We start from the raw sequence: 6,252 nt of genomic DNA, 5'->3' as shown, positions 1-6,252 counted from the left end.
GTTTGAATCGTCAGTGGCAAATTCTTTAAATATTATAAACGTATTTACAGTCTGTGAGTCAGAACAGCCGGCATTGTAGTCTACTCTACCAGGATCAGGAAACAGTCCTCTATAAAATGCGTTGACTATAAAAAATTCTAGTCGTGTCCTCTTTTGGAAGGCCAACCAAAGTAGTTTCGCTTTCACAACGAAACCGCGTCACACACGTGGCCTTGAGTGAGCGGAGGCCGGAGGGCTAGAGTGAGCGGCGGCCTCGAGTATGCGGAGTGAGCAGAGGTGGGCGGGCGGGCTTGAGAACGGCGCGGCCGGCGGGCTTGCGGCAACCACATGTGACGACCCCGGGCTGGACTCCGCTTCGTCCACGGGGGAAGCCGATTCGGCGACCCACAGCGCAAAGTTGATGTATTTCCTCAGCGACCAGCACGGATCAGCTCCAGGCATGACGAAGCAGATATCGTTCTCTTTTGGAAGGCCAACCAAAGTAGTTTCGCTTTTACAACGAAACACAGCGCCTTCACGACATGGCGGCAGCAGCAGCAATACTACAGCGAGAATAAAAGTTACGCCTTCTTTCTTTGCGTGAACATTTGGGCGGCATTATGCAAATCTTCCCACATCGTGACGTAGACATGTGGGGGCATGTTAGAACGAGCCATTTTAGGTAGGCGTGGTTGACTCTTAACTTTTATAAAGAATCTCTCTTTGGATTTGAGGCTTTAGTCTTTGCAACTTTACAGATCTTCTTTATGCACCAAGAGCTTGTAACACTCCAAAGAGAAAGGAAAAACTGAAATCGCATCATATGACCCCTTTAATACAAACTATCAGTATTGTATATCTAACAAAAATAAAAGTTTTCTCACATTAAATTAATTGGCAAAACTTGTTTTTGACAGATATATCACTTACAGCTGCTTTTGTCTTTTTCTTACTGTGTAAGGCAGCTCTCTGAACCTGAACTGCTGGTCACAGAACCTAGACTGTGTGTGTTTTCAGTTAGTGCCAGTCATCCATGTGATGTGAGCGATGAATGAGAAATATAAGGAGCCGAGGAGGTTGTTCCCCAGCACACACACAAACACTCCACCCCATCGAAGAACAATCCCTCCATTCTTTCTCAGCTCCTTGTCAGAGCAATGTTTACTCATATATGTATGCCTTTGATTAAAAAGAGATTTCCCGAGGGTAAAGTAGGCTAAATAAAGTATTAAAAAGAACATTAAGCGTTAAAACATTAAAATAACATGAAATAATGTAAAGCCATAGCTTACAATGAGTTACTCTGTACTTTGACCCCCTGTTGGGTTTTCCATTATCTCCCTTGCCAGGGCTGAGCCATGTGTTCAAACCATGAAACGTATGCTCACATTTTCCTGCCAAATATTTATCTTTTCTCTTTACCACTGTCTCATATTTGCAGTTTATAAAATATATAAAATTTGTGCATGTACGTACATATTTAAGCATGCATGATCCACTGTATGAGACAACATCCCACTTTCCAGATCATAGACAATAATAAGGCTATTGGTGTCCAGTGGGGCTTGTAGCATTTAGAGTAAACAGGAAGTTAGGCGTGTGCACAGGCAAGCGCTTGGTAAGGTGCTGACCCTGGGATGTTTACAGTGCACCGAGGGTGCGAGGAAGGGCAGCTCGCCGGGCTGGGCCATGTCAACTGGAAGAAGATTCCCAGTGCAAACAGTGCCGTGTGAAACTCGGGAACAGTGTGCAGGCAAGGGCAGGGGAGAAAACTTTTTCTTCGATCCTCTACTAAATAGTACAACTAAAAATAATCCCCACAGACGTGCTGGCCACTGACTTATCTGACTTCCTTTTTATGCCACGTTGCCAAATTTGGAGCTGGGCTGCTTTGTATCCTGTACAGCAGAAACTAAGGCATCTTGTGTGCACTTCCTCTAATTTCCTTCAAACCGTTTTAGTTGATTTTAAATGCTGCATGTCTATATTTCTACTTAAGGATATTTGGGATTGGACACATCATCATGGGTGCTTGAAACAATTATTGAGGCTATAAAAGCTGTGTTCACCTTGGCTACATTTGGGTTTGTAGGCATTGTAGATGCTTGAAACAGTTTATTGTGGCTGTGAAATTTAGAAGCACCTCTTCCATGAAAATAGCAGATATGAATGCTAGCATAGAGGAGAAAAGGAGCGGATCAGGCTGTCTGTTGCTCTGCCGTCTGTTGTTAATCATAGTGTGGTGTGATGGCAGACACTGTGCCAGATTTACACTCTCTGGCACCGGGTCATTGTGTCACACTGTCTTTGCCTGCTGCTCTGTACCAGCTCACATTAAATAATTTCTTTCTAGCTACAGTGGAATTCTCAACACTGTGGGATACTACAAAATGAGATGCATCGAGGATTTAAATTTGTGTTTGTACGTTGTTAAAAATAAAATAAATAAAAAATGGTTGTCAGACATGTACCTTAAACAATAAGGTTGCAACATTTTAAGTTTTACAGATTGAACTTAATTCATAGTTGTTGTTTTTTTTTTAAGAAATAAGTTATACCAAATTTCTAAAACCTGTTTTTTACCTGACAATCACCTTAAAAACACAAGTGGTAAAGAGAAAGCCATGATGAATCAAAGATTACCACAAGTATCTTTTTCCACAAATACTAAAATGGTAACACACAATATGGAAGCCTGCTTTTCACCACCAAATAAAACATAAAAAGGTAAGTGTGACTTTTTATCTCATAATTCTACTTTCTATTTTTCTATTTTCTCACAATTTTGAAATGATCTCACAATTCAGACTTTGTTTCTCGCAATTCTGAGAAAAATTGTGAGAATTGCAACATAAAAACTCAAAATTGCGAGATTTAAATTCTGATTTTACTGAGTTTATACCGTGTTCAAATATAATTGTGAGATATACACTCATAATTGCGAGAAAAAGTCACACTTACCTTTTTTATTTTTTATTATTCTGTGGCTGAAACAAGCTTCCATACACACGACACTAACTAATACATTAAACATTCATTTAACAACATAAGATGTAACATAAGACCATAATATACATAACTGATAAGAAAAAAACTAAGAAAGAAATAATGAGGAGGGAATGTTTTGTAAACTGATTAACATAGCACGTTTACAGTCTTTTACTGTTAAAATTGCAATAATCTTATATAATGTATCTGTTTGTCTATGTTTCTGAATGTCTGAGTATCACTGTGCTCTTCTACAGCAGAACCACTGTGTGGATGTGTTTTTAAGCGTGCCTCTGTCTATATTTTTGTGGGTCTGATTGGCATTTATGTGCACTTCGATACCGGTCTTTGCCTTTTATTCATTCCTGCTCGGTGTTTGGCCGTTGCCAGGATGCCTTCCTATGTCAGACTAGGCAGGAAATGCCTCCGCTGGCATCTGAGCAGGCATTCGCGGCTCAATCCAAGCATGGCCCAAGCACCTGCAGCCTCATTCTCCTGCCTCAGACAGAGGCCTGCTTGTTTGTCAACAGGCCCTGTCCCTGTTAAAGTCAGGGTCTCTCCGTAAGCTCAGTGCCATAGAGGATCAATCAGACTGGCACAATAGGCCTGTCCTCCAGCGAGATCTTTCTGATGCCCACACAGCTGCACCAGCCCAGCTGAATGTATACATCAGACACAATGACCTTTCCCTCTTATTCCCTCTGACAGCTTTTCTCTGGCTGCCAGCAGCACATCAGGAGTCCGTGGAGTGTGTTCTAAATCTGGTGGGATTGGGGCAGTGTGAAGACACAGAGGAGTGTTGTTAGCGTCTCTGACAATGTGGCTTTTGTTTACATGCTCAATTGTTGGTTCAGCCAACTAGCTGACATTTCCATTTATATCCCATTTTCCAGGCCATTTCCATGCTAATTTAAGGACAAAAATCACATGTACTTCAGCTATAGTGATCCACTTGTGTCTGGGCCACAGAAGGAGCCGTGGGGTATAATGATATCAAAGTCTTAAAAACTGCCACGCTGAAGCAACTCATAATTTCTGTGTAACAACTTGTAATCCAATATTTCATATTATCACTATGTCTGTTATACTGTTAAAGTCTCAAGGCAGTGGTTCTCAACCTTTTTGACTCTAAAGCCTCCCAACGTGAACAACAATATTCAAAGACCCCATGACTTTTCCAGTCGCACTCTTAAAAATAAAACTTCTTTATTGACATCTGTGAAGAATATCTACGGAACCTTTCCATTCAACAGTTCTGTATTGTGGAAAAAGGTTGTTTAGATTACTGAAATGTTCTTCACACTAAGAAAAAATGGTTCTTTTAAGAACCGTTCCCTGAAAGGTTCTATGGTATCACTGTGAAAATGCCCTTTTGGAACCTTTATCTTTAAGAATGTGTTCGTGATTTACTGGATGAGGATTTTTACAAATATATATATATAATTTTTTTTACTCCATTTCTATTAAATAAAGTATTTATGTTCATGGCATAACATAAAAAAATGCATATTCATTTTTAAAAATTTATATGACTTTTCCTGGTCAAATTACACTTTTAAATTTAAACTTTTCATATATTTCATATATCCAGGTTTTCCAAAAAAGTGGGAACCCTGGTTCTTCAAAAAGGGGAGGGGGTGAATTAAAATAAAAATAAATTTTTTTTTTGTTGTTTTCAAGTCATCATGTGGCCCCCTTAGACGTTTACTGAGGCCCCTGGTTGAGAACCACTGCTTTTAAAATCACTCTGTGGCCATATTGGTAATGGCTTCAGGCAGCTATTTTCAGTCACGCTAGTTTACATTTCCAAAACTGTTGATTAAAATTATGTTCAAATAACATATTTCAAATCAGGAATAAAATCTGACGACAATGGAGTCATGAAGCGTGCTTATATAGCTCAAGTAGTGCAAAAGAACCGATTTTGCAGGCCAGTTTAGCTAATGCTCATGTTAATAAAAAGCAAGTAAAACAAACAAACAGGTTACTGCCTCTTTTAACTGTTAATTGGCGTTAAGATTTCTCACATTTTGCTTTTTGTAGTCACAAAATTAAGATGTGAAACGTGTATAAAGGAATAAATGAAGGTCTGAGCTACATGTGGTCTGTGAATTTAAGCTATTAAGTATGAATAAAACAGTGGGCCACTGGAGTTTTGGCTCTGTTTGTAATCACTGAATAGCAATTTTCATCCATATTCTTTTTTTTCCCATGTTGAGTTTTCTGAAGGGATTACTGTAAAGTCAGTTCGATTTTGAGTTGTAATTAGTCTGCCTTTGTACAAACAGAGTAATATAAACAATGTCTCCAGGTTTTCCCCTAAATGAGCACAAGCCCATTTGGGAGTGCAAACAAAAAGATTTGAGTGTTTAATTGAAGCTTATCCGGTTTTGTGTTGCCTGATAACATTCAGCTTGACTACAGATGTATAACTTGACACTCTCTTACAGCTGAGAAAATATGTTTCAGTGGGTTTCATCGATTCAGTTTATATAGCATTTTGCATTTATGTTCATATATGAAAAATAAGACCAAAACCAACCTATTCAGCATTTCTGTTGAAGATTCCTAAAAAAATTATTGTGTATAGTCTCCTAATCCAATGTGTACTTGTTTTAAGGAGCTGGCATTAACTTTCTCCAAACCTTGTCAATCACAACAAAGGACATGCATGTGAGGAATGGTGTGAACATTTTGCTATGTTAAACACAGGCTTGCCTTGAGCTCTGGTCATGAAAGGCAGCTGGGGTCTGCCATGTGGGACCTGTGCTCTAGTACAGTGGCATTTGTTTATGGGAGACATTCAATGCTAAAAATGCCTCCATATTTCTTGCAGTCCTCTGTAATGAAATGTGTCCACATGGAGTGATGGCTCACACTCACTGAAGAAACAGGTGACAGGTCAGTGTTTGACAAGAAAGAGTGCTACATTTTAGCATTAAATCAGCCGAGTACTAAAATGAGAAAAATCTAAAGAATTTGATCGCTTCTATTTATGATTCATATAACAAGGCTCTAGATCAAGTAGGGTTAAACAGAACAAAAAGCCTCTGGGGGGGAAAAAAAGGCTCTTTTGATTTTATTTTTCTCCTAAAACACTAAAAAGCTACAAAAATAGCTACAAATGTACTTTAAACATGACTATCATTATGAATTGCTAGTTTCCATCACATGCAATAACAAATGTATATTTATTAGTAGAAGTAGTAGTATATAATTTAATTATTATTTTCATTATAATTTATAATAATAATAATAATTATTATTATTATTATTATCAATATT

The sequence above is a fragment of the Sinocyclocheilus grahami genome, unplaced genomic scaffold, assembly GCF_001515645.1.
Source record: "Sinocyclocheilus grahami isolate Dianchi unplaced genomic scaffold, SAMN03320097.WGS_v1.1 scaffold966.1, whole genome shotgun sequence".
NCBI lineage: Eukaryota > Metazoa > Chordata > Actinopteri > Cypriniformes > Cyprinidae > Sinocyclocheilus > Sinocyclocheilus grahami.
This window is presented reverse-complemented; position numbering follows the sequence as displayed.